General features: G+C 40.0%; 26 non-coding genes across 26 annotated transcripts; all 26 read right to left on the reverse strand.

Moving 5' to 3' along the window:
- Nucleotides 1–307: 307 nt before the first annotated feature.
- On the reverse strand, nt 308–390 carry trnal-uag (transfer RNA leucine (anticodon UAG)). Its single transcript has one exon. It is a non-coding gene; the product is annotated as a tRNA-Leu (tRNA).
- A 669-nt stretch (nt 391–1059) lies between these two features.
- trnal-uag (transfer RNA leucine (anticodon UAG)) lies at nt 1060–1142 on the reverse strand. The gene has a single exon. It is a non-coding gene; the product is annotated as a tRNA-Leu (tRNA).
- Nucleotides 1143–1563: 421 nt separating this feature from the next.
- On the reverse strand, nt 1564–1646 carry trnal-uag (transfer RNA leucine (anticodon UAG)). Its single transcript has one exon. It is a non-coding gene; the product is annotated as a tRNA-Leu (tRNA).
- A 421-nt stretch (nt 1647–2067) lies between these two features.
- On the reverse strand, nt 2068–2150 carry trnal-uag (transfer RNA leucine (anticodon UAG)). The gene has a single exon. It is a non-coding gene; the product is annotated as a tRNA-Leu (tRNA).
- A 421-nt stretch (nt 2151–2571) lies between these two features.
- Nucleotides 2572–2654, reverse strand: trnal-uag (transfer RNA leucine (anticodon UAG)). Its single transcript has one exon. It is a non-coding gene; the product is annotated as a tRNA-Leu (tRNA).
- A 461-nt stretch (nt 2655–3115) lies between these two features.
- Nucleotides 3116–3198, reverse strand: trnal-uag (transfer RNA leucine (anticodon UAG)). The gene has a single exon. It is a non-coding gene; the product is annotated as a tRNA-Leu (tRNA).
- A 169-nt stretch (nt 3199–3367) lies between these two features.
- On the reverse strand, nt 3368–3450 carry trnal-uag (transfer RNA leucine (anticodon UAG)). The gene has a single exon. It is a non-coding gene; the product is annotated as a tRNA-Leu (tRNA).
- Nucleotides 3451–3911: 461 nt separating this feature from the next.
- On the reverse strand, nt 3912–3994 carry trnal-uag (transfer RNA leucine (anticodon UAG)). Its single transcript has one exon. It is a non-coding gene; the product is annotated as a tRNA-Leu (tRNA).
- Nucleotides 3995–4455: 461 nt separating this feature from the next.
- On the reverse strand, nt 4456–4538 carry trnal-uag (transfer RNA leucine (anticodon UAG)). Its single transcript has one exon. It is a non-coding gene; the product is annotated as a tRNA-Leu (tRNA).
- Nucleotides 4539–4959: 421 nt separating this feature from the next.
- On the reverse strand, nt 4960–5042 carry trnal-uag (transfer RNA leucine (anticodon UAG)). Its single transcript has one exon. It is a non-coding gene; the product is annotated as a tRNA-Leu (tRNA).
- Nucleotides 5043–13479: 8437 nt separating this feature from the next.
- trnal-uag (transfer RNA leucine (anticodon UAG)) lies at nt 13480–13562 on the reverse strand. Its single transcript has one exon. It is a non-coding gene; the product is annotated as a tRNA-Leu (tRNA).
- Nucleotides 13563–13983: 421 nt separating this feature from the next.
- Nucleotides 13984–14066, reverse strand: trnal-uag (transfer RNA leucine (anticodon UAG)). The gene has a single exon. It is a non-coding gene; the product is annotated as a tRNA-Leu (tRNA).
- A 789-nt stretch (nt 14067–14855) lies between these two features.
- Nucleotides 14856–14938, reverse strand: trnal-uag (transfer RNA leucine (anticodon UAG)). Its single transcript has one exon. It is a non-coding gene; the product is annotated as a tRNA-Leu (tRNA).
- Nucleotides 14939–15610: 672 nt separating this feature from the next.
- trnal-uag (transfer RNA leucine (anticodon UAG)) lies at nt 15611–15693 on the reverse strand. The gene has a single exon. It is a non-coding gene; the product is annotated as a tRNA-Leu (tRNA).
- A 965-nt stretch (nt 15694–16658) lies between these two features.
- Nucleotides 16659–16741, reverse strand: trnal-uag (transfer RNA leucine (anticodon UAG)). The gene has a single exon. It is a non-coding gene; the product is annotated as a tRNA-Leu (tRNA).
- A 789-nt stretch (nt 16742–17530) lies between these two features.
- Nucleotides 17531–17613, reverse strand: trnal-uag (transfer RNA leucine (anticodon UAG)). Its single transcript has one exon. It is a non-coding gene; the product is annotated as a tRNA-Leu (tRNA).
- Nucleotides 17614–18285: 672 nt separating this feature from the next.
- trnal-uag (transfer RNA leucine (anticodon UAG)) lies at nt 18286–18368 on the reverse strand. The gene has a single exon. It is a non-coding gene; the product is annotated as a tRNA-Leu (tRNA).
- Nucleotides 18369–19332: 964 nt separating this feature from the next.
- Nucleotides 19333–19415, reverse strand: trnal-uag (transfer RNA leucine (anticodon UAG)). Its single transcript has one exon. It is a non-coding gene; the product is annotated as a tRNA-Leu (tRNA).
- Nucleotides 19416–20087: 672 nt separating this feature from the next.
- On the reverse strand, nt 20088–20170 carry trnal-uag (transfer RNA leucine (anticodon UAG)). The gene has a single exon. It is a non-coding gene; the product is annotated as a tRNA-Leu (tRNA).
- Nucleotides 20171–20591: 421 nt separating this feature from the next.
- Nucleotides 20592–20674, reverse strand: trnal-uag (transfer RNA leucine (anticodon UAG)). Its single transcript has one exon. It is a non-coding gene; the product is annotated as a tRNA-Leu (tRNA).
- Nucleotides 20675–21759: 1085 nt separating this feature from the next.
- Nucleotides 21760–21842, reverse strand: trnal-uag (transfer RNA leucine (anticodon UAG)). Its single transcript has one exon. It is a non-coding gene; the product is annotated as a tRNA-Leu (tRNA).
- A 421-nt stretch (nt 21843–22263) lies between these two features.
- On the reverse strand, nt 22264–22346 carry trnal-uag (transfer RNA leucine (anticodon UAG)). Its single transcript has one exon. It is a non-coding gene; the product is annotated as a tRNA-Leu (tRNA).
- Nucleotides 22347–23133: 787 nt separating this feature from the next.
- trnal-uag (transfer RNA leucine (anticodon UAG)) lies at nt 23134–23216 on the reverse strand. The gene has a single exon. It is a non-coding gene; the product is annotated as a tRNA-Leu (tRNA).
- A 672-nt stretch (nt 23217–23888) lies between these two features.
- Nucleotides 23889–23971, reverse strand: trnal-uag (transfer RNA leucine (anticodon UAG)). The gene has a single exon. It is a non-coding gene; the product is annotated as a tRNA-Leu (tRNA).
- Nucleotides 23972–24936: 965 nt separating this feature from the next.
- On the reverse strand, nt 24937–25019 carry trnal-uag (transfer RNA leucine (anticodon UAG)). The gene has a single exon. It is a non-coding gene; the product is annotated as a tRNA-Leu (tRNA).
- Nucleotides 25020–25984: 965 nt separating this feature from the next.
- trnal-uag (transfer RNA leucine (anticodon UAG)) lies at nt 25985–26067 on the reverse strand. The gene has a single exon. It is a non-coding gene; the product is annotated as a tRNA-Leu (tRNA).
- Nucleotides 26068–26452: the final 385 nt, after the last annotated feature.

The raw sequence follows: 26452 nt of genomic DNA on the forward strand, positions 1-26452 counted from the left end.
TTTTTATTTCTTGTAGAAATACAGTGAATGTGCCTGACCAAGTGGGAAACATCAGTCATTGTGAGAAGTGGGATTTGAACCCATGTCTTCAGAGGAGACTGCGGCCTAAACACAGGGCCTTAGACGGCAAGGCCATCCTGATTAAAATGTAATAAAAGTAGCAACAATTACTAAATGTTTCATTTGTCCTTAGATAACACATCTTACCTGGAATATGGTGTCTCAACTTCTTAACAAAAATGCATTACTGCTTTTCACTTCATGTAGAAATACGGTAAATGTGACTGAGCCAGTGAACATCAGTCATTGTCAGAAGTGGGATTTGAACCCACGCCTCCAGAGGAGACTGCGGCCTAAACGCAGCGCCTTAGACCGCTCGGCCATCCTGACTGAAAAACACTCAAAAAAAGCAACAATTTCAAACATTTGTTTGGTCCTTATATCTTAAATTTAACATTGTATATAATGTCTTAACTTTTTTAGATTAAATGCGTTTCTGCTTTTTATTTCTTGTAGAAATACAGTGAATGTGCCTGACCAAGTGGGAAACATCAGTCATTGTCAGAAGTGGGATTTGAACCCACGCATTCAGAGGAGACTGCGGCCTAAACGCAGCGCCTTAGACCGCTCGGCCATCCTGAATGTAAAACACTCAAAAAAGTAACAATTTCAAACATTTGTTTGGTCCTTATATCACAAATTTAACATTGTATATAATGTCTTAACTTTTTTAGATTAAATGCGTTTCTGCTTTTTATTTCTTGTAGAAATACAGTGAATGTGCCTGACCAAGTGGGAAACATCAGTCATTGTGAGAAGTGGGATTTGAACCCATGTCTTCAGAGGAGACTGCGGCCTAAACACAGGGCCTTAGACGGCATGGCCATCCTGATTAAAATGTAATAAAAGTAGCAACAATTACTAAATGTTTCATTTGTCCTTAGATAACACATCTTACCTGGAATATGGTGTCTCAACTTCTTAACAAAAATGCATTACTGCTTTTTCACTTCATGTAGAAATACGGTAAATGTGACTGAGCCAGTGAACATCAGTCATTGTCAGAAGTGGGATTTGAACCCACGCCTCCAGAGGAGACTGCGGCCTAAACGCAGCGCCTTAGACCGCTCGGCCATCCTGACTGAAAAACACTCAAAAAAAGCAACAATTTCGAACATTTGTTTGGTCCTTATATCACAAATTTAACATTGTATATAATGTCTTAACTTTTTTAGATTAAATGCGTTTCTGCTTTTTATTTCTTGTAGAAATACAGTGAATGTGCCTGACCAAGTGGGAAACATCAGTCATTGTGAGAAGTGGGATTTGAACCCATGTCTTCAGAGGAGACTGCGGCCTAAACACAAGGCCTTAGACGGCAAGGCCATCCTGATTAAAATGTAATAAAAGTAGCAACAATTACTAAATGTTTCATTTGTCCTTAGATAACACATCTCACCTGGAATATGGTGTCTCAACTTCTTTACACAAAATGCATTACTGCTTTTCACTTCATGTAGAAATACGGTAAATGTGACTGAGCCAGTGAACAACATCAGTCATTGTCAGAAGTGGGATTTGAACCCACGCCTCCAGAGGAGACTGCGGCCTAAACGCAGCGCCTTAGACCGCTCGGCCATCCTGACTGAAAAACACTCAAAAAAAGCAACAATTTCAAACATTTGTTTGGTCCTTATATCACAAATTTAACATTGTATATAATGTCTTAACTTTTTTAGATTAAATGCGTTTCTGCTTTTTATTTCTTGTAGAAATACAGTGAATGTGCCTGACCAAGTGGGAAACATCAGTCATTGTGAGAAGTGGGATTTGAACCCATGTCTTCAGAGGAGACTTCGGCCTAAACACAGGGCCTGAGACGGCAAGGCCATCCTGATTAAAATGTAATAAAAGTAGGAACAATTACTAAATGTTTCTTTTGTCCTTAGATAACACATCTTACCTGGAATATGGTGTCTCAACTTCTTTACACAAAATGCATTACTGCTTTTCACTTCATGTAGAAATACGGTAAATGTGACTGAGCCAGTGAACAACATCAGTCATTGTCAGAAGTGGGATTTGAACCCACGCCTCCAGAGGAGACTGCGGCCTAAACGCAGCGCCTTAGACGGCTCGGCCATCCTGACTGAAAAACACTCAAAAAAAGCAACAATTTCAAACATTTGTTTGGTCCTTATATCACAAATTTAACATTGTATATAATGTCTTAACTTTTTTAGATTAAATGCGTTTCTGCTTTTTATTTCTTGTAGAAATACAGTGAATGTGCCTGACCAAGTGGGAAACATCAGTCATTGTGAGAAGTGGGATTTCAACCCATGTCTTCAGAGGAGACTGCGGCCTAAACACAGGGCCTGAGACGGCAAGGCCATCCTGATTAAAATGTAATAAAAGTAGCAACAATTACTAAATGTTTCTTTTGTCCTTCGATAACACATCTTACCTGGAATATGGTGTCTCAACTTCTTTACACAAAATGCATTACTGCTTTTCACTTCATGTAGAAATACGGTAAACGTGACTGAGCCAGTGAACAACATCAGTCATTGTCAGAAGTGGGATTTGAACCCACGCCTCCAGAGGAGACTGCGGCCTAAACGCAGCGCCTTAGACGGCTCGGCCATCCTGACTGAAAAACACTCAAAAAAAGCAACAATTTCAAACATTTGTCTGGTTCAAAAACTCTAAAAGAAGCCAACAATTTTAAACATTTGTTGCCCGATCAAAAATGTAACATGGAATATTGTGTCTCAACCTTTTTACATGAAATGCCTTGCTACTTTTTATTTAATGTAGAAATACAGTGAATGTGCCTGACCAAGTGGGAAACATCAGTCATTGTGAGAAGTGGGATTTGAACCCATGTCTTCAGAGGAGACTGCGGCCTAAACACAGGGCCTTAGACGGCAAGGCCATCCTGATTAAAATGTAATAAAAGTAGCAACAATTACTAAATGTTTCATTTGTCCTTAGATAACACATCTCACCTGGAATATGGTGTCTCAACTTCTTTACACAAAATGCATTACTGCTTTTCACTTCATGTAGAAATACGGTAAATGTGACTGAGCCAGTGAACAACATCAGTCATTGTCAGAAGTGGGATTTGAACCCACGCCTCCAGAGGAGACTGCGGCCTAAACGCAGCGCCTTAGACCGCTCGGCCATCCTGATTAAAATGTAATAAAAGTAGCAACAATCACTAAATGTTTCTTTTGTCCTTAGATAACACATCTTACCTGGAATATGGTGTCTCAACTTCTTTACACAAAATGCATTACTGCTTTTCACTTCATGTAGAAATACGGTAAATGTGACTGAGCCAATGAACAACATCAGTCATTGTCAGAAGTGGGATTTGAACCCACGACTCCAGAGGAGACTGCGGCCTAAACGCAGCGCCTTACACCGCTCGGCCATCCTGACTGAAAAACTCTAAAAGAAGCCAACAATTTTAAACATTTGTCTGGTTCAAAAACTCTAAAAGAAGCCAACAATTTTAAACATTTGTTGCCCGATCAAAAATGTAACATGGAATATTGTGTCTCAACCTTTTTACATGAAATGCCTTGCTACTTTTTATTTAATGTAGAAATACAGTGAATGTGCCTGACCAAGTGGGAAACATCAGTCATTGTGAGAAGTGGGATTTGAACCCATGTCTTCAGAGGAGACTGCGGCCTAAACACAGGGCCCTAGACGGCAAGGCCATCCTGATTAAAATGTAATAAAAGTAGCAACAATTACTAAATGTTTCTTTTGTCCTTAGATAACACATCTTACCTGGAATATGGTGTCTCAACTTCTTTACACAAAATGCATTACTGCTTTTCACTTCATGTAGAAATACGGTAAATGTGACTGAGCCAGTGAACAACATCAGTCATTGTCAGAAGTGGGATTTGAACCCACGACTCCAGAGGAGACTGCGGCCTAAACGCAGCGCCTTAGACCGCTCGGCCATCCTGACTAAAAAACTCTAAAAGAAGCCAACAATTTTAAACATTTGTCTGGTTCAAAAACTCTACAAGAAGCCAACAATTTTAAACATTTGTTGCCCGATCAAAAATGTAACATGGAATATTGTGTCTCAACCTTTTTACATGAAATGCCTTGCTACTTTTTATTTAATGTAGAAATACAGTGAATGTCCCTGACCAACTGGGAAACATCAGTCATTGTGAGAAGTGGGATTTGAACCCATGTCTTCAGAGGAGACTGCGGCCTAAACACAGGGCCTGAGACGGCAAGGCCATCCTGATTAAAATGTAATAAAAGTAGCAACAATTACTAAATGTTTCTTTTGTCCTTAGATAACACATCTTACCTGGAATATGGTGTCTCAACTTCTTTACACAAAATGCATTACTGCTTTTCACTTCATGTAGAAATACGGTAAATGTGACTGAGCCAGTGAACAACATCAGTCATTGTCAGAAGTGGGATTTGAACCCACGCCTCAAGAGGAGACTGCGGCCTAAACGCAGCGCCTAAGACCGCTCGGCCATCCTGACTGAAAAACTCTGAAAGAAGCCAACAATTTTAAACATTTGTCTGGTTGCCCGATCAAAAATGTAACATGGAATATTGTGTCTCAACCTTTTTACATGAAATGCCTTGCTACTTTTTATTTAATGTAGAAATACAGTGAATGTGCCTGACCAAGTGGGAAACATCAGTCATTGTGAGAAGTGGGATTTGAACCCATGTCTTCAGAGGAGACTGCGGCCTAAACACAGGGCCTGAGACGGCAAGGCCATCCTGATTAAAATGTAATAAAAGTAGCAACAATTACTAAATGTTTCTTTTGTCCTTAGATAACACATCTTACCTGGAATATGGTGTCTCAACTTCTTTACACAAAATGCATTACTGCTTTTCACTTCATGTAGAAATACGGTAAATGTGACTGAGCCAGTGAACAACATCACTCATTGTCAGAAGTGGGATTTGAACCCACGCCTCCAGAGGAGACTGCGGCCTAAACGCAGCGCCTTAGACGGCTCGGCCATCCTGACTGAAAAACACTCAAAAAAAGCAACAATTTCAAACATTTGTTTGGTCCTTATATCACAAATTTAACATTGTATATAATGTCTTAACTTTTTGAGATTAAATGCGTTTCTGCTTTTTATTTCTTGTAGAAATACAGTGAATGTGCCTGACCAAGTGGGAAACATCAGTCATTGTGAGAAGTGGGATTTGAACCCATGTCTTGAGAGGAGACTGCGGTGATAATCAAAAGTTTCTTCTTTGTGCTAAGTTAGAAAATGTTGCCCTGTCCTGCTGAAGAATTCAAGTCAGAGATAGTCTGGCAGGATGGGGGTTCCTGTCTGGACTTGATTTAAGAGTCGGGACCCGCACGGACAAACAGAGGTTTCTCTGTGTGTATTGATAAGGGGATCGGTTTCTGTTCTTATTTAGGAAGCAAGGTCAGCGGGTCAACTAGCAGCAGATGTGTAAGATAAGGCGGGAGGGCCACACCACACTTCATACAACACTCATACTTTTTTCATTGTTTACGTTAGGCAAGGTGGTCTGGACATTGGATGTGACCGGATCCTTAGAGGCGGGGGGAGAAGGTTCATCCCCTACGCCAGCTTAGGGCCAATAGAAATCTTTTCTTTGTCTTTTGGGTTATAAAACATGTTCTTGCTGATGTTAGTTAGTGTGTGTTCTTCCGGCCTGCGGGCCGGTAGGATTGCTCCTGCCTTTGCAAACGCAGCGCTTATACTTGACCTGTGATCTGATGAATAAATCTACCAGAACGAGAGAAGTAGTTTGGCTGAATTCTTCCAGACGTCCCCATCCAGGCTTCCAATTTTGAACACGAGCCTCTCTTTTGAAATTACTAACAATTTTGGTGACCCCGACGTGATTGGCTGACCTGGATCGAGGGGGCATCCGTTTTCCGGAACAGGCAGAAGGCCGGCGGCGTGGTTCAGCGTTGACAACAAAGGAGCGCGCTACAGAATGGGTGAGCAGACGAGCCCCTTTTTGTTCTAAAGGAATGAAAAGTCTGCAATTGGACAAATCTAAAATAATTGTTGTCAACTGCAGAATACGTCTCTGTCCTATAAGACCACTAAATTTAAACTAAATTCCGAAATTTTCTGATGATCACATGTAAAGTATAAGCACATAATCACATTGAATTCAACATTAGGGAAAGTAAATGAGTGTCCATAGGGTAGGGAATTTAGTTTTATATATATAAGGAGTTTGCCTGAAGTCAACTCAGTAGAAATCCAGAGTTGAAGTTTGCGTCCCTCTGGTGACCGCAGTACTACGTATGCATGAACTAGTATTGGCGATTTAGTGTAAGAGTAGGGACCTAGCGGGTAGGGATTTAGTTAATTAAATACAGGGTTTAAAAAGGAACGACGGTGCTCACTTGAGCTATCGAAGGTCGACCCTTAGTCATTAGAAATCCAGAGTTGAAGGTTGCGTCCCTCTGGTGACCGCAGTACTACGTATGCATGGACTAGTATTGGCGGTTCAGAAGAAAGAGTAGGGACTCAGCGGGTAGGGAACTTTAGGTAATTATATAGAGTTTAAAAAGGAATGACGGGGCTCACTTGAGTTCCCTGAGGTCGACTCTTAGTCGGTAGAAATCCAGAGTTGAAACGGTCCCTTTGGTGATTGCAGTTGCACGTATGTATGTCGTGGACTGGCAGTTTAGATTAGAGCAGGGTTTAAATTTATGTTAATCATTAGTCAGAAGAAAACCCAAGTTGAAAGGTACCTCTGGTCCTGCAGCCCCATTAGTGTGATATGGGGACTGGCAGGTTAGAATATTAGATGACGAAATAAGGACACAGGGAAAGATTTGTTATTTTTCATACTGGGAAATGTGTGGGTGGTTGGTGTAACTCCTGGTGTTTTACCGAACCTAGAAGCTGTGGATCAGGACTTGAAAAGGACTGAGAATCTGACAGTGAAAAGTGTTTGACCGGATTACACATCTGTGGGGATATGTATTAAAGGGTAAAAGGGAAAATCATAGTCAATAGTGGTGATACAAACATGAGAGAAATAAAACAATATAGGTGAACTGGTGTTATAAGCCTCAACAATCGAGCGCTGTATTCCTCTAATACAGTAGAAGCTTCTTGATTGGGTTCACAGTATTGGGCATTGTGTCCTTTCTCTGGTGTTCTAAAGCCATGTGTGAACAAATAAAATAACCTGTGAAACTGTGAGGAAAACAGAGGAAACCATAATGATATGGGATGGATGCAAAGTAGGCACTCTGGGTCTATTTAAGATCTATGAGAGATTTATGAAAAGAAAAAAATTTAAATTAAAAAAGGAAACATGTAACAGAAAATAAGTGGAGTGGGACGTAGAGATGCAGGAAGGCTGCAGCTGCGGAGCCCCTTATCATGATGAGACAGAGACTCAGCCAGCAGGGTGCTGCAGCCGGCTGCGGAGCCAGCACACACACAAGCACACACACAAGCACATGCAGTGCTAGGAGCTAAAGGGAGACAATGTGGAAAGAAGATAAATTCTTATAAAGTTGTGTGATTATTGATGCCGACAGAGTTTCACACAGGCAGTTAGAAAAGTTCAGTGCAAGAAGTGAATTAGATAGACGTAGCAAAAGATATAAAATAAAAATTGATTTTAATGGTTTAATGATTTTGTGTCATTTGGGGTTCACACAAATCAGTTAGTTTGACGAATCAGAATAAATTAATATGTTAACACCCCTTATGGGTGAGACACGCACAAGCGTCGGTGCAGTTAGGGATTGTAGATCCAACAACAGGTTTACAAACAAAACAACAATTGGAGATATCAAAATTGTTTGGTTGTCCTGTTTTTTCAGAGTGAATAAAGTTGTTATAATGAAGCATGAATGACTACTATGTGAATGAGTTTCTAGGACTCCAAGCTATTACCCCAATGTTGATTTAACTATATGAGGTCAACAATAGGTTATTAAGAACTGTAACTAAATGTGGAAATGTGGTAGAACATTTCTGGGAGAAACAAGTTGGGTATTTGAAAGACAGACCCCAGCCGGAGCCTGTCAATTAGAGTAATCTAAACACACCACAAGGTCACGGGATGGTCAGAAAAGGCCCCAACTCGTAGCTTGAGGAAAACAGCAATCAATCACCCGGTTCGGACAGAACAAGCATGAGACAGGGTGATGTTATCAAGGAAACTCGGCCAGATCAGAACCTGCATCAAAGTAATGATTTGAAACCTAAGAAGTGATGAGAAATGAGGAGAGTAGGTGTATATAGTGTCAGTCGTTTGGTATTAATGTTTGTAGTTTTAGTCTCCTACACTCAGAGATGAGCTGTAAATCGTTGAGTGCTGATATTGAGTGTATAGTGCACGATACACTTGATACAGTATCTTGATGATGGAAGCAAATGTCTGATCAAGGAATATTGATACTAGCAGGACATGAAATATGGAAACTTTGTTACAGACTGTCGTCTTGTAATGGTTCAACAAGTAACAAGTATTACACGCTGCATTTGACTGCTAAACATGAGAGATCTGTACTCTATCAGTGTTGAATGCATGAATGAGTGAATGTATTGGATCCCAACTTGGACATGAGCTAAGTTGTGTTTGCAAGTAACAGATATGCCTTCGTTTTGCTTTTGGGCCGAAAAGCAGTAAAAGTGGAGACACTCAGGCTGCTGTAGGATGGGGAGTCCTGACCAGATGGGTCGGCTGCAAACTGAAATTATCGTCTCTTGGTCCTATTGTTTATTTCACTGGTGGTTTGGGATTAACCTTCTGACACATTGTTTAAAACTGTGGGTTTTAGTGATTCATACAACTGCAGATGTCCATCCACTAGTGATAGTAGTTCACAAGTTTAGAGAAGTTAATGCGGAAAGTGAAATCATTAGAGTTGTAGACATGCAGGAAGGAAGAAAGGAGGATATGCTAGAAGACACGTAATATATCTTGTTGAAGGGTTTTATGGGAGTAACAAGGTCACAGCAGTCAGAAGATGTGTGGGAGCAACGGTGGAGCCATTAAGGCTGGACAAAGAGATGCTTGCTCACTTGGAGCAACTCAAGCTTAATTCTTGAACCATACACACACACACACACACACACACACACACACACACACACACACACACACACACACACACACACATACTGTTGAATGAAATGAATCTTAAATGTAAGTATTCTTCAGTGATGTGATTAAGTCTATGTAGTTTTCTTAAATATTAGGACATAAAGAGGATATTCTTTCCTTTTTAGTTTAGATGAATTGGCTCATCACTACTGTGATGTCAAAAGTTACAAAGTTACGTAAACAATTGGATTGTAGATGGGATTTTATAAACAGATTGATCAAATATATTCCAACTTTTAGACGGGTAACACACAACAGGTGCTGATCGTGTTTCAACAGGAAACAACAAATGCCCTGACCTACTTTCTTTTTAAGTGCAACACTTAAATCGAGGATTTAACGTAGAATGATAAGAACAAATAAAAATGAACATTTTTGAACAAACATAGTAGAGCAAGAAGGGAGATTCGTTTTGGGGATAAACACAAAATTTGAAATATTGCCTTAGAGGTCTTGAGGTTATTTGGATATTAGATTTAACTTCATATGGGGATATTTTTAACCATGTTTTAAATTAATACAGGCCTCAACAGGAGTGATGGAGATGTGTGTACACAGTTTTGCTGTGCTACTTACTACAAAAGAGAGAAATATTGGGCATGGATTAATTGTGCAAAACACAATCCTCAAGTTTAAATGACCAGAATTTAATCAAATTGCACCGATACGTTATGATACAATTTGAATATTAAAACTAAAGATCTTTAACCCTAACCCTTCTAGATTGATTGAATTGTGTTCAATAAAACAGTAGATGTTTTAAAAAAAACAAGTAAAGAGAGAAATTATACCAAGGCTTTAGATATCGGAGAGTAAGAACAAATTTGTCTTTGTGATGAATGTACAACATTGTTTCTTATCAGCCACAGTAAGCAGGACTAATGAATAAACTACAATTAAATAAAATTAAGAAAATGAGCTAATTGTAAGATAATTGGGTTGCGAAGCTCTGGCCAAGGATCAGACTTTAATATCCCAAGAAGGTGAACTGGGTGAGAGTGAGCACCAATTCAGCCTTTATCCAGATAACCCTCCCTTCTCCTAAGGCGCCGTCTACCAGCAACCAGACGCATACCCTCCTCCACAGGCTCTCTGTCTCTAACTTTATGCCTCGTACAAGCAGGACTACAGAACATGACGGGGGCCCCACTGTACGGTGCTACAGCCAACCGAGAAGACAGTGGGGAGGGGCAACCGAGGCCGAGGTAAGATGAATGAGGGGCAGTTTAGACAAAGAAAAATAATTGTTTCTGTTGTGGGCAGTCTGGAAATTGTTCCAGGGCACGCTCCTAATCACCTAAAGGCCAGAGGCCTCAGTCCAACACAGCTCGATGCCCTCATGATGTCCATCCACCACAAGCACCATACACACTATAATAGATGCCCTAGTGGTGCCCAGATCCGATGGCTGATGGTAACCTGTTCCAGAACCCGAGGTTACTCTGACGATCAATGGAAGACATTACAGATGTATGCTGGATTCTGGTGCTATTCCACAGTGAACATGCCATCTGCCACCATCAAGGAATGCTGTGCCGGATTTTCGGGCCAATCAGAGGAGTGGCTACTTTCTATCCACGCCCCACTCTGACAGCCAGCTGCTGCAAGCTGAAGTCCAGCAGACACAGACAGAGGCAGACGTCTGGTGGGAGAGACTAAGACCAACCTGATCTACATGAGACTGTTCACTGTTGGGGCTCCTGATTCAAGGTGTTACACCGGACTGAACATTGCACAATTAACTGTTTGTTGTCTCCTGAGGAGGACTATGATATCCTGTGGATTACGACTGGAGTTTGAATGGACACCCAACGTCTGTGACATCTTTGTGGGGAAAACAAGGCGTAGCAGATGCGCTACGAGAGACGTTGGCTCCTCACATCACCTTGATCATCCAAAGCAGAAGAGAAGCTGAGAACATGGGGTCAATCGTTAAAGACAGGGGTTGATGCCACGGACTGGGAGCCCACTACAAATATTAAACTATTGCACACACATTTGAAGTAAACTCATACCAGAGAAACACATGTGAAACCACATACTGACAATGGAAACACAACTCATGGTAGATTTCTTGACACATTTTGGACGAAAGGGGGAGCTTGATTGATGTGGGATTGATTCCAATTGCAACGGTGGTAATTGAATTGAAATGGTTAAATGGAACGGTCCAAATTTACCGTCCTTAGTACCCCTTAAGGGATAATAAGCAGTAGGGATAGAAATAAATTGATTGCTGGATGCAGGCGTTTTGGAAAAGACGAGGTTCCCCTGGAATACCTTGATTAATCGGGTCCCTAGAACCAGAAGCCCGACTATCATTCGGTGCAAGATTTGAGTTTTAAGTTGTGGTGTCAACACACTATTAACGCCCCAAATTCTATGTTTAACACTATGTTTAATGCAATAGGCTCTGATGAGAGATGTTTCACCTGCATTAACCTGGCAGATGTTTTTTCTGTGTCCTAACTGACAAATTGTAACTGTTTTATCTGGGTGTTTATGAAAAGAACAGATTTGTGGTTTCTGTTCTGTTTCAAAAGGGGGTGTGTAGAACAAATTAAAGAATTAAGATTTTGATGCAATATAGTGGCAAATTAGATAATATGGAAATATGGCACCCCACTTGTGTAAGGAACATAGCTAAAAAAAACTAACTAAAACTAAAATAGACCAGTTAATAATGGAACACGAGACTGTTGTGCGTACATCACATGGGATAAAAGGCGTTTTTATAGTCAAATATGTTGACACTCTCCTTTTAAATAACTCTGCCCCAGATGGATCCTTTACTAGAGCATTAAATAGACTAAGAGCCATGTCCTTTAAATAAGCTGAACACTCTGGCATAGACAATCCCATTAATAATTGGTTAAGTCAACATTTTGGACAATGGAAGGGTTTGATAATGTCACTGTTTTGTACTATAATATAGCATAGTAGCCTTCACCCTTTGTGGATACTAGATCCCTGTATCAGACAATTATGTCTTCGATGCATCACCACTGCAGTAGATGCTAAAATGCCCCTGCCATACAAGATGGTTTTGTTACATGAAAGGATCCAATTGTTAGGGCTGTGGGAGAATGGAGGAGATTTATATTGCAAGAACCGACTTCAATGGACCTGAAGAAGACACCCCGTTAGGGTCAACGTCCCTGAATAGATGATCTGCTAACTGTTGCACACATCATATATAGTGGATGCATGCACGTAGGTGGTGTGATAGTTTTTGGGGCTAGGATGTATTTCTGTGTCTATTATACTCGGTTTAGATGTGATATAGATTTCTTAGTATTTCTTGTGATGCGTAGAAATTTCCACAACTGCTGCATACACCCTCTACACTGATATAGGTTCGAGTGTTTTTTAATGTTTAGAAATTTCCACGACTGCTGCATTCACCCAATACCCACTGATATAGATTTTTAGCGTTTAGATTAGTCGTTTCTTTTGATTTTTTGGTTTACATAATGAATTATGTAAAAAGGGGGATTGATAATCAAAAGTTTCTTCTTTGTGCTAAGTTAGAAAATGTTGCCCTGTCCTGCTGAAGAATTCAAGTCAGAGATAGTCTGGCAGGATGGGGGTTCCTGTCTGGACTTGATTTAAGAGTCGGGACCCGCACGGACAAACAGAGGTTTCTCTGTGTGTATTGATAAGGGGATCGGTTTCTGTTCTGATTTAGGAAGCAAGGTCAGCGGGTCAACTAGCAGCAGATGTGTAAGATAAGGCGGGAGGGCCACACCACACTTCATACAACACTCATACTTTTTTCATTGTTTACGTTAGGCAAGGTGGTCTGGACATTGGATGTGACCGGATCCTTAGAGGCGGGGGGAGAAGGTTCATCCCCTACGCCAGCTTAGGGCCAATAGAAATCTTTTCTTTGTCTTTTGGGTTATAAAACATGTTCTTGCTGATGTTAGTTAGTGTGTGTTCTTCCGGCCTGCGGGCCGGTAGGATTGCTCCTGCCTTTGCAAACGCAGCGCTTATACTTGACCTGTGATCTGATGAATAAATCTACCAGAACGAGAGAAGTAGTTTGGCTGAATTCTTCCAGACGTCCCCATCCAGGCTTCCAATTTTGAACACGAGCCTCTCTTTTGAAATTACTAACAGCGGCCTAAACACAGGGCCTTAGACGGCAAGGCCATCCTGATTAAAATGTAATAAAAGTAGCAACAATTACTAAATGTTTCTTTTGTCCTTAGATAACACATCTTACCTGGAATATGGTGTCTCAACTTCTTTACACAAAATGCATTACTGCTTTTCACTTCATGTAGAAATACGGTAAATGTGACTGAGCCAGTGAACAACATCAGTCATTGTCAGAAGTGGGATTTGAACCCACGCCTCCAGAGGAGACTGCGGCCTAAACGCAGCGCCTTAGACCGCTCGGCTATCCTGACTGAAAAATTCTGAAAGAAGCCAACAATTTTAAACATTTGTCTGGTTGCCCGATCAAAAATGTAACATGGAATATTGTGTCTCAACCTTTTTACATGAAATGCCTTGCTACTTTTTATTTAATGTAGAAATACAGTGAATGTGCCTGACCAAGTGGGAAACATCAGTCATTGTGAGAAGTGGGATTTGAACCCATGTCTTCAGAGGAGACTGCGGCCTAAACACAGGGCCTGAGACGGCAAGGCCATCCTGATTAAAATGTAATAAAAGTAGGAACAATTACTAAATGTTTCTTTTGTCCTTAGATAACACATCTTACCTGGAATATGGTGTCTCAACTTCTTTACACAAAATGCATTACTGCTTTTCACTTCATGTAGAAATACGGTAAATGAGACTGAGCCAGTGAACAACATCAGTCATTGTCAGAAGTGGGATTTGAACCCACGCCTCCAGAGGAGACTGCGGCCTAAACGCAGCGCCTTACACGGCTCGGCCATCCTGACTGAAAAACACTCAAAAAAAGCAACAATTTCAAACATTTGTTTGGTCCTTATATCAAGAAATTTAACATTGTATATAATGTCTTAACTTTTTTAGATTAAATGCGTTTCTGCTTTTTATTTCTTGTAGAAATACAGTGAATGTGCCTGACCAAGTGGGAAACATCAGTCATTGTGAGAAGTGGGATTTGAACCCATGTCTTCAGAGGAGACTGCGGCCTAAACACAGGGCTTTAGACGGCAAGGCCATCCTGATTAAAATGTAATAAAAGTAGCAACAATTACTAAATGTTTCTTTTGTCCTTAGATAACACATCTTACCTGGAATATGGTGCCTAAACGCAGCGCCTTAGACCGCTCGGCCATCCTGACTGAAAAACACTCAAAAAAAGCAACAATTTCAAACATTTGTTTGGTTGCCCGATCAAAAATGTAACATGGAATATTGTGTCTCAACCTTTTTACATGAAATGCCTTGCTACTTTTTATTTAATGTAGAAATACAGTGAATGTGCCTGACCAAGTGGGAAACATCAGTCATTGTGAGAAGTGGGATTTGAACCCATGTCTTCAGAGGAGACTGCGGCCTAAACACAGAGCCTTAGACGGCAAGCCATCCTGATTAAAATGTAATAAAAGTAGCAACAATTACTACATGTTTCTTTTGTACTTAGATAACACATCTCACCTGGAATATGGTGTCTCAACTTCTTTACACAAAATGCATTGCTGCTTTTCACTTCATGTAGAAATACGGTAAATGTGACTGAGCCAGTGAACAACATCAGTCATTGTCAGAAGTGGGATTTGAACCCACGCCTCCAGAGGAGACTGCGGCCTAAACGCAGCGCCTTAGACCGCTCGGCCATCCTGACTGAAAAACACTCAAAAAAAGCAACAATTTCAAACATTTGTTTGGTCCTTATGTCACAAATTTAACATTGTATATAATGTCTTAACTTTTTTAGATTAAATGCGTTTCTGCTTTTTATTTCTTGTAGAAATACAGTGAATGTGCCTGACCAAGTGGGAAACATCAGTCATTGTCAGAAGTGGGATTTGAACCCACGCCTTCAGAGGAGACTGCGGCCTAAACGCAGCTCCTTAGACCGCTCGGCCATCCTGAATGTAAAATACTCAAAAAAGTAACAATTTCAAACATTTGTTTGGTCCTTATATCACAAATTTAACATTGTATATAATGTCTTAACTTTTATAGATTAAATGCGTTTCTGCTTTTTATTTCTTGTAGAAATACAGTGAATGTGCCTGACCAAGTGGGAAACATCAGTCATTGTGAGAAGTGGGATTTGAACCCATGTCTTCGGAGGAGACTGCGGCCTAAACACAGGGCCTTAGACGGCAAGGCCATCCTGATTAAAATGTAATAAAAGTAGCAACAATTACTAAATGTTTCATTTGTCCTTAGATAACACATCTCACCTGGAATATGGTGTCTCAACTTCTTTACACAAAATGCATTACTGCTTTTCACTTCATGTAGAAATACGGTAAATGTGACTGAGCCAGTGAACAACATCAGTCATTGTCAGAAGTGGGATTTGAACCCACGCCTCCAGAGGAGACTGCGGCCTAAACGCAGCGCCTTAGACCGCTCGGCCATCCTGACTGAAAAACACTCAAAAAAAGCAACAATTTCAAACATTTGTTTGGTCCTTATATCACAAATTTAACATTGTATATAATGTCTTAACTTTTTTAAATTAAATGCGTTTCTGCTTTTTATTTCTTGTAGAAATACAGTGAATGTGCCTGACCAAGTGGGAAACATCAGTTATTGTGAGAAGTGGGATTTGAACCCATGTCTTCAGAGGAGACTGCGGCCTAAACACAGGGCCTTAGACGGCAAGGCCATCCTGATTAAAATGTAATAAAAGTAGCAACAATTACTAAATGTTTCTTTTGTCCTTAGATAACACATCTTACCTTGAATATGGTGTCTCAACTTCTTTACACAAAATGCATTACTGCTTTTCACTTCATGTAGAAATACGGTAAATGTGACTGAGCCAGTGAACAACATCAGTCATTGTCAGAAGTGGGATTTGAACCCACGACTCCAGAGGAGACTGCGGCCTAAACGCAGCGCCTTAGACCGCTCGGTCATCCTGACTGAAAAACTCTAAAAGAAGCCAACAATTTTAAACATTTGTCTGGTTCAAAAACTCTAAAAGAAGCCAACAATTTTAAACATTTGTTGCCCGATCAAAAATGTAACATGGAATATTGTGTCTCAACCTTTTTACATGAAATGCCTTGCTACTTTTTATTTAATGTAGAAATACAGTGAATGTGCCTGACCAAGTGGGAAACATCAGTCATTGTGAGAAGTGGGATTTGAACCCATGTCTTCAGAGGAGACTGCGGCCTAAACACAGGGCCTGAGACGGCAAGGCCATCCTGATTAAAATGTAATAAAAGTAGGAACAATTACTAAATGTTTCTTTTGTCCTTAGATAACACATCTTACCTGGAATATGGTGTCTCAACTTCTTTACACAAAATGCATTACTGCTTTTCACTTCATGTAGAAATACGGTAAATGAGACTGAGCCAGTGAACAACATCAGTCATTGTCAGAAGTGGGATTTGAACCCACGCCTCCAGAGGAGACTGCGGCCTAAACGCAGCGCCTTACACGGCTCGGCCATCCTGACTGAAAAACACTCAAAAAAAGCAACAATTTCAAACATTTGTTTGGTCCTTATATCAAGAAATTTAACATTGTATATAATGTCTTAACTTTTTTAGATTAAATGCGTTTCTGCTTTTTATTTCTTGTAGAAATACAGTGAATGTGCCTGACCAAGTGGGAAACATCAGTCATTGTGAGAAGTGGGATTTGAACCCATGTCTTCAGAGGAGACTGCGGCCTAAACACAGGGCTTTAGACGGCAAGGCCATCCTGATTAAAATGTAATAAAAGTAGCAACAATTACTAAATGTTTCTTTTGTCCTTAGATAACACATCTTACCTGGAATATGGTGCCTAAACGCAGCGCCTTAGACCGCTCGGCCATCCTGACTGAAAAACACTCAAAAAAAGCAACAATTTCAAACATTTGTTTGGTTGCCCGATCAAAAATGTAACATGGAATATTGTGTCTCAACCTTTTTACATGAAATGCCTTGCTACTTTTTATTTAATGTAGAAATACAGTGAATGTGCCTGACCAAGTGGGAAACATCAGTCATTGTGAGAAGTGGGATTTGAACCCATGTCTTCAGAGGAGACTGCGGCCTAAACACAGAGCCTTAGACGGCAAGCCATCCTGATTAAAATGTAATAAAAGTAGCAACAATTACTACATGTTTCTTTTGTACTTAGATAACACATCTCACCTGGAATATGGTGTCTCAACTTCTTTACACAAAATGCATTGCTGCTTTTCACTTCATGTAGAAATACGGTAAATGTGACTGAGCCAGTGAACAACATCAGTCATTGTCAGAAGTGGGATTTGAACCCACGCCTCCAGAGGAGACTGCGGCCTAAACGCAGCGCCTTAGACCGCTCGGCCATCCTGACTGAAAAACACTCAAAAAAAGCAACAATTTCAAACATTTGTTTGGTCCTTATGTCACAAATTTAACATTGTATATAATGTCTTAACTTTTTTAGATTAAATGCGTTTCTGCTTTTTATTTCTTGTAGAAATACAGTGAATGTGCCTGACCAAGTGGGAAACATCAGTCATTGTCAGAAGTGGGATTTGAACCCACGCCTTCAGAGGAGACTGCGGCCTAAACGCAGCTCCTTAGACCGCTCGGCCATCCTGAATGTAAAATACTCAAAAAAGTAACAATTTCAAACATTTGTTTGGTCCTTATATCACAAATTTAACATTGTATATAATGTCTTAACTTTTATAGATTAAATGCGTTTCTGCTTTTTATTTCTTGTAGAAATACAGTGAATGTGCCTGACCAAGTGGGAAACATCAGTCATTGTGAGAAGTGGGATTTGAACCCATGTCTTCGGAGGAGACTGCGGCCTAAACACAGGGCCTTAGACGGCAAGGCCATCCTGATTAAAATGTAATAAAAGTAGCAACAATTACTAAATGTTTCATTTGTCCTTAGATAACACATCTCACCTGGAATATGGTGTCTCAACTTCTTTACACAAAATGCATTACTGCTTTTCACTTCATGTAGAAATACGGTAAATGTGACTGAGCCAGTGAACAACATCAGTCATTGTCAGAAGTGGGATTTGAACCCACGCCTCCAGAGGAGACTGCGGCCTAAACGCAGCGCCTTAGACCGCTCGGCCATCCTGACTGAAAAACACTCAAAAAAAGCAACAATTTCAAACATTTGTTTGGTCCTTATATCACAAATTTAACATTGTATATAATGTCTTAACTTTTTTAAATTAAATGCGTTTCTGCTTTTTATTTCTTGTAGAAATACAGTGAATGTGCCTGACCAAGTGGGAAACATCAGTTATTGTGAGAAGTGGGATTTGAACCCATGTCTTCAGAGGAGACTGCGGCCTAAACACAGGGCCTTAGACGGCAAGGCCATCCTGATTAAAATGTAATAAAAGTAGCAACAATTACTAAATGTTTCTTTTGTCCTTAGATAACACATCTTACCTTGAATATGGTGTCTCAACTTCTTTACACAAAATGCATTACTGCTTTTCACTTCATGTAGAAATACGGTAAATGTGACTGAGCCAGTGAACAACATCAGTCATTGTCAGAAGTGGGATTTGAACCCACGACTCCAGAGGAGACTGCGGCCTAAACGCAGCGCCTTAGACCGCTCGGTCATCCTGACTGAAAAACTCTAAAAGAAGCCAACAATTTTAAACATTTGTCTGGTTCAAAAACTCTAAAAGAAGCCAACAATTTTAAACATTTGTTGCCCGATCAAAAATGTAACATGGAATATTGTGTCTCAACCTTTTTACATGAAATGCCTTGCTACTTTTTATTTAATGTAGAAATACAGTGAATGTGCCTGACCAAGTGGGAAACATCAGTCATTGTGAGAAGTGGGATTTGAACCCATGTCTTCAGAGGAGACTGCGGCCTAAACACAGAGCCTTAGACGGCAAGCCATCCTGATTAAAATGTAATAAAAGTAGCAACAATTACTACATGTTTCTTTTGTCCTTAGATAACACATCTCACCTGGAATATGGTGTCTCAACTTCTTTACACAAAATGCATTGCTGCTTTTCACTTCATGTAGAAATACGGTAAATGTGACTGAGCCAGTGAACAACATCAGTCATTGTCAGAAGTGGGATTTGAACCCACGCCTCCAGAGGAGACTGCGGCCTAAACGCAGGGCCTTAGACCGCTCGGCCATCCTGACTGAAAAACACTCAAAAAAAGCAACAATTTCAAACATTTGTTTGGTCCTTATGTCACAAATTTAACATTGTATATAATGTCTTAACTTTTTTAGATTAAATGCGTTTCTGCTTTTTATTTCTTGTAGAAATACAGTGAATGTGCCTGACCAAGTGGGAAACATCAGTCATTGTCAGAAGTGGGATTTGAACCCACGCCTTCAGAGGAGACTGCGGCCTAAACGCAGCGCCTTAGACCGCTCGGCCATCCTGAATGTAAAATACTCAAAAAAGTAACAATTTCAAACATTTGTTTGGTCCTTATATCACAAATTTAACATTGTATATAATGTCTTAACTTTTTTAGATTAAATGCGTTTCTGCTTTTTATTTCTTGTAGAAATACAGTGAATGTGCCTGACCAAGTGGGAAACATCAGTCATTGTGAGAAGTGGGATTTGAACCCATGTCTTCAGAGGAGACTGCGGCCTAAACACAGGGCCTTAGACGGCAAGGCCATCCTGATTAAAATGTAATAAAAGTAGCAACAATTACTAAATGTTTCATTTGTCCTTAGATAACACATCTCACCTGGAATATGGTGTCTCAACTTCTTTACACAAAATGCATTACTGCTTTTCACTTCATGTAGAAATACGGTAAATGTGACTGAGCCAGTGAACAACATCAGTCATTGTCAGAAGTGGGATTTGAACCCACGCCTCCAGAGGAGACTGCGGCCTAAACGCAGCGCCTTAGACCGCTCGGCCATCCTGACTGAAAAACACTCAAAAAAAGCAACAATTTCAAACATTTGTTTGGTCCTTATATCACAAATTTAACATTGTATATAATGTCTTAACTTTTTTAAATTAAATGCGTTTCTGCTTTTTATTTCTTGTAGAAATACAGTGAATGTGCCTGACCAAGTGGGAAACATCAGTTATTGTGAGAAGTGGGATTTGAACCCATGTCTTCAGAGGAGACTGCGGCCTAAACACAGGGCCTGAGACGGCAAGGCCATCCTGATTAAAATGTAATAAAAGTAGGAACAATTACTAAATGTTTCTTTTGTCCTTAGATAACACATCTTACCTGGAATATGGTGTCTCAACTTCTTTACACAAAATGCATTACTGCTTTTCACTTCATGTAGAAATACGGTAAATGTGACTGAGCCAGTGAACAACATCAGTCATTGTCAGAAGTGGGATTTGAACCCACGCCTCCAGAGGAGACTGCGGCCTAAACGCAGCGCCTTAGACCGCTCGGCCATCCTGACTGAAAAACTCTAAAAGAAGCCAACAATTTTAAACATTTGTCTGGTTCAAAAACTCTGAAAGAAGCCATCAATTTTAAACATTTGTCTGGTTGCCCGATCAAAAATGTAACATGGAATATTGTGTCTCAACCTTTTTACATGAAATGCCTTGCTACTTTTTATTTAATGTAGAAATACAGTGAATGTGCCTGACCAAGTGAACAACATCAGTCATTGTCAGAAGTGGGATTTGAACCCACGCCTCCAGAGGAGACTGCCGCCTAAACGCAGCGCCTTACACGGCTCGGCCATCCTGACTGAAAAACACTCAAAAAAAGCAACAATTTCAAACATTTGTTTGGTCCTTATATCACAAATTTAACATTGTATATAATGTCTTAACTTTTTTAGATTAAATGCGTTTCTGCTTTTTATTTCTTGTAGAAATACAGTGAATGTGCCTGACCAAGTGGGAAACATCAGTCATTGTGAGAAGTGGGATTTGAACCCATGTCTTCAGAGGAGACTGCGGCCTAAACACAGGGCCTTAGACGGCAAGGCCATCCTGATTAAAATGTAATAAAAGTAGCAACAATTACTAAATGTTTCTTTTGTCCTTAGATAACACATCTTACCTGGAATATGGTGCCTAAACGCAGCGCCTTAGACCGCTCGGCCATCCTGACTGAAAAACACTCAAAAAAAGCAACAATTTCAAACATTTGTTTGGTTGCCCGATCAAAAATGTAACATGGAATATTGTGTCTCAACCTTTTTACATGAAATGCCTTGCTACTTTTTATTTAATGTAGAAATACAGTGAATGTGCCTGACCAAGTGGGAAACATCAGTCATTGTGAGAAGTGGGATTTGAACCCATGTCTTCAGAGGAGACTGCGGCCTAAACACAGAGCCTTAGACGGCAAGCCATCCTGATTAAAATGTAATAAAAGTAGCAACAATTACTACATGTTTCTTTTGTCCTTAGATAACACATCTCACCTGGAATATGGTGTCTCAACTTCTTTACACAAAATGCATTGCTGCTTTTCACTTCATGTAGAAATACGGTAAATGTGACTGAGCCAGTGAACAACATCAGTCATTGTCAGAAGTGGGATTTGAACCCACGCCTCCAGAGGAGACTGCGGCCTAAACGCAGGGCCTTAGACCGCTCGGCCATCCTGACTGAAAAACACTCAAAAAAAGCAACAATTTCAAACATTTGTTTGGTCCTTATGTCACAAATTTAACATTGTATATAATGTCTTAACTTTTTTAGATTAAATGCGTTTCTGCTTTTTATTTCTTGTAGAAATACAGTGAATGTGCCTGACCAAGTGGGAAACATCAGTCATTGTGAGAAGTGGGATTTGAACCCATGTCTTCAGAGGAGACTGCGGCCTAAACACAGGGCCTGAGACGGCAAGGCCATCCTGATTAAAATGTAATAAAAGTAGGAACAATTACTAAATGTTTCTTTTGTCCTTAGATAACACATCTTACCTGGAATATGGTGTCTCAACTTCTTTACACAAAATGCATTACTGCTTTTCACTTCATGTAGAAATACGGTAAATGAGACTGAGCCAGTGAACAACATCAGTCATTGTCAGAAGTGGGATTTGAACCCACGCCTCCAGAGGAGACTGCGGCCTAAACGCAGCGCCTTACACGGCTCGGCCATCCTGACTGAAAAACACTCAAAAAAAGCAACAATTTCAAACATTTGTTTGGTCCTTATATCACAAATTTAACATTGTATATAATGTCTTAACTTTTTTAGATTAAATGCGTTTCTGCTTTTTATTTCTTGTAGAAATACAGTGAATGTGCCTGACCAAGTGGGAAACATCAGTCATTGTGAGAAGTGGGATTTGAACCCATGTCTTCAGAGGAGACTGCGGCCTAAACACAGGGCTTTAGACGGCAAGGCCATCCTGATTAAAATGTAATAAAAGTAGCAACAATTACTAAATGTTTCTTTTGTCCTTAGATAACACATCTTACCTGGAATATGGTGCCTAAACGCAGCGCCTTAGACCGCTCGGCCATCCTGACTGAAAAACACTCAAAAAAAGCAACAATTTCAAACATTTGTTTGGTTGCCCGATCAAAAATGTAACATGGAATATTGTGTCTCAACCTTTTTACATGAAATGCCTTGCTACTTTTTTTTAATGTAGAAATACAGTGAATGTGCCTGACCAAGTGGGAAACATCAGTCATTGTGAGAAGTGGGATTTGAACCCATGTCTTCAGAGGAGACTGCGGCCTAAACACAGAGCCTTAGACGGCAAGCCATCCTGATTAAAATGTAATAAAAGTAGCAACAATTACTACATGTTTCTTTTGTACTTAGATAACACATCTCACCTGGAATATGGTGTCTCAACTTCTTTACACAAAATGCATTGCTGCTTTTCACTTCATGTAGAAATACGGTAAATGTGACTGAGCCAGTGAACAACATCAGTCATTGTCAGAAGTGGGATTTGAACCCACGCCTCCAGAGGAGACTGCGGCCTAAACGCAGCGCCTTAGACCGCTCGGCCATCCTGACTGAAAAACACTCAAAAAAAGCAACAATTTCAAACATTTGTCTGGTCCTTATGTCACAAATTTAACATTGTATATAATGTCTTAACTTTTTTAGATTAAATGCGTTTCTGCTTTTTATTTCTTGTAGAAATACAGTGAATGTGCCTGACCAAGTGGGAAACATCAGTCATTGTCAGAAGTGGGATTTGAACCCACGCCTTCAGAGGAGACTGCGGCCTAAACGCAGCTCCTTAGACCGCTCGGCCATCCTGAATGTAAAATACTCAAAAAAGTAACAATTTCAAACATTTGTTTGGTCCTTATATCACAAATTTAACATTGTATATAATGTCTTAACTTTTTTAGATTAAATGCGTTTCTGCTTTTTATTTCTTGTAGAAATACAGTGAATGTGCCTGACCAAGTGGGAAACATCAGTCATTGTGAGAAGTGGGATTTGAACCCATGTCTTCAGAGGAGACTGCGGCCTAAACACAGGGCCTTAGACGGCAAGGCCATCCTGATTAAAATGTAATAAAAGTAGCAACAATTACTAAATGTTTCATTTGTCCTTAGATAACACATCTCACCTGGAATATGGTGTCTCAACTTCTTTACACAAAATGCATTACTGCTTTTCACTTCATGTAGAAATACGGTAAATGTGACTGAGCCAGTGAACAACATCAGTCATTGTCAGAAGTGGGATTTGAACCCACGCCTCCAGAGGAGACTGCGGCCTAAACGCAGCGCCTTAGACCGCTCGGCCATCCTGACTGAAAAACACTCAAAAAAAGCAACAATTTCAAACATTTGTTTGGTCCTTATATCACAAATTTAACATTGTATATAATGTCTTAACTTTTTTAAATTAAATGCGTTTCTGCTTTTTATTTCTTGTAGAAATACAGTGAATGTGCCTGACCAAGTGGGAAACATCAGTTATTGTGAGAAGTGGGATTTGAACCCATGTCTTCAGAGGAGACTGCGGCCTAAACACAGGGCCTTAGACGGCAAGGCCATCCTGATTAAAATGTAATAAAAGTAGCAACAATTACTAAATGTTTCTTTTGTCCTTAGATAACACATCTTACCTTGAATATGGTGTCTCAACTTCTTTACACAAAATGCATTACTGCTTTTCACTTCATGTAGAAATACGGTAAATGTGACTGAGCCAGTGAACAACATCAGTCATTGTCAGAAGTGGGATTTGAACCCACGACTCCAGAGGAGACTGCGGCCTAAACGCAGCGCCTTAGACCGCTCGGTCATCCTGACTGAAAAACTCTAAAAGAAGCCAACAATTTTAAACATTTGTCTGGTTCAAAAACTCTAAAAGAAGCCAACAATTTTAAACATTTGTTGCCCGATCAAAAATGTAACATGGAATATTGTGTCTCAACCTTTTTACATGAAATGCCTTGCTACTTTTTATTTAATGTAGAAATACAGTGAATGTGCCTGACCAAGTGGGAAACATCAGTCATTGTGAGAAGTGGGATTTGAACCCATGTCTTCAGAGGAGACTGCGGCCTAAACACAGGGCCTTAGACGGCAAGGCCATCCTGATTAAAATGTAATAAAAGTAGCAACAATTACTAAATGTTTCATTTGTCCTTAGATAACACATCTCACCTGGAATATGGTGTCTCAACTTCTTTACACAAAATGCATTACTGCTTTTCACTTCATGTAGAAATACGGTAAATGTGACTGAGCCAGTGAACAACATCAGTCATTGTCAGAAGTGGGATTTGAACCCACGCCTCCAGAGGAGACTGCGGCCTAAACGCAGCGCCTTAGACCGCTCGGCCATCCTGACTGAAAAACACTCAAAAAAAGCAACAATTTCAAACATTTGTTTGGTCCTTATATCACAAATTTAACATTGTATATAATGTCTTAACTTTTTTAAATTAAATGCGTTTCTGCTTTTTATTTCTTGTAGAAATACAGTGAATGTGCCTGACCAAGTGGGAAACATCAGTTATTGTGAGAAGTGGGATTTGAACCCATGTCTTCAGAGGAGACTGCGGCCTAAACACAGGGCCTTAGACGGCAAGGCCATCCTGATTAAAATGTAATAAAAGTAGCAACAATTACTAAATGTTTCTTTTGTCCTTAGATAACACATCTTACCTTGAATATGGTGTCTCAACTTCTTTACACAAAATGCATTACTGCTTTTCACTTCATGTAGAAATACGGTAAATGTGACTGAGCCAGTGAACAACATCAGTCATTGTCAGAAGTGGGATTTGAACCCACGACTCCAGAGGAGACTGCGGCCTAAACGCAGCGCCTTAGACCGCTCGGTCATCCTGACTGAAAAACTCTAAAAGAAGCCAACAATTTTAAACATTTGTCTGGTTCAAAAACTCTAAAAGAAGCCAACAATTTTAAACATTTGTTGCCCGATCAAAAATGTAACATGGAATATTGTGTCTCAACCTTTTTACATGAAATGCCTTGCTACTTTTTATTTAATGTAGAAATACAGTGAATGTGCCTGACCAAGTGGGAAACATCAGTCATTGTGAGAAGTGGGATTTGAACCCATGTCTTCAGAGGAGACTGCGGCCTAAACACAGGGCCTTAGACGGCAAGGCCATCCTGATTAAAATGTAATAAAAGTAGCAACAATTACTAAATGTTTCATTTGTCCTTAGATAACACATCTCACCTGGAATATGGTGTCTCAACTTCTTTACACAAAATGCATTACTGCTTTTCACTTCATGTAGAAATACGGTAAATGTGACTGAGCCAGTGAACAACATCAGTCATTGTCAGAAGTGGGATTTGAACCCACGCCTCCAGAGGAGACTGCGGCCTAAACGCAGCGCCTTAGACCGCTCGGCCATCCTGACTGAAAAACACTCAAAAAAAGCAACAATTTCAAACATTTGTTTGGTCCTTATATCACAAATTTAACATTGTATATAATGTCTTAACTTTTTTAAATTAAATGCGTTTCTGCTTTTTATTTCTTGTAGAAATACAGTGAATGTGCCTGACCAAGTGGGAAACATCAGTTATTGTGAGAAGTGGGATTTGAACCCATGTCTTCAGAGGAGACTGCGGCCTAAACACAGGGCCTGAGACGGCAAGGCCATCCTGATTAAAATGTAATAAAAGTAGGAACAATTACTAAATGTTTCTTTTGTCCTTAGATAACACATCTTACCTGGAATATGGTGTCTCAACTTCTTTACACAAAATGCATTACTGCTTTTCACTTCATGTAGAAATACG

The sequence above is a fragment of the Pungitius pungitius genome, chromosome 15 (genome assembly GCF_949316345.1).
Source record: "Pungitius pungitius chromosome 15, fPunPun2.1, whole genome shotgun sequence".
Classification (NCBI taxonomy): domain Eukaryota; kingdom Metazoa; phylum Chordata; class Actinopteri; order Perciformes; family Gasterosteidae; genus Pungitius; species Pungitius pungitius.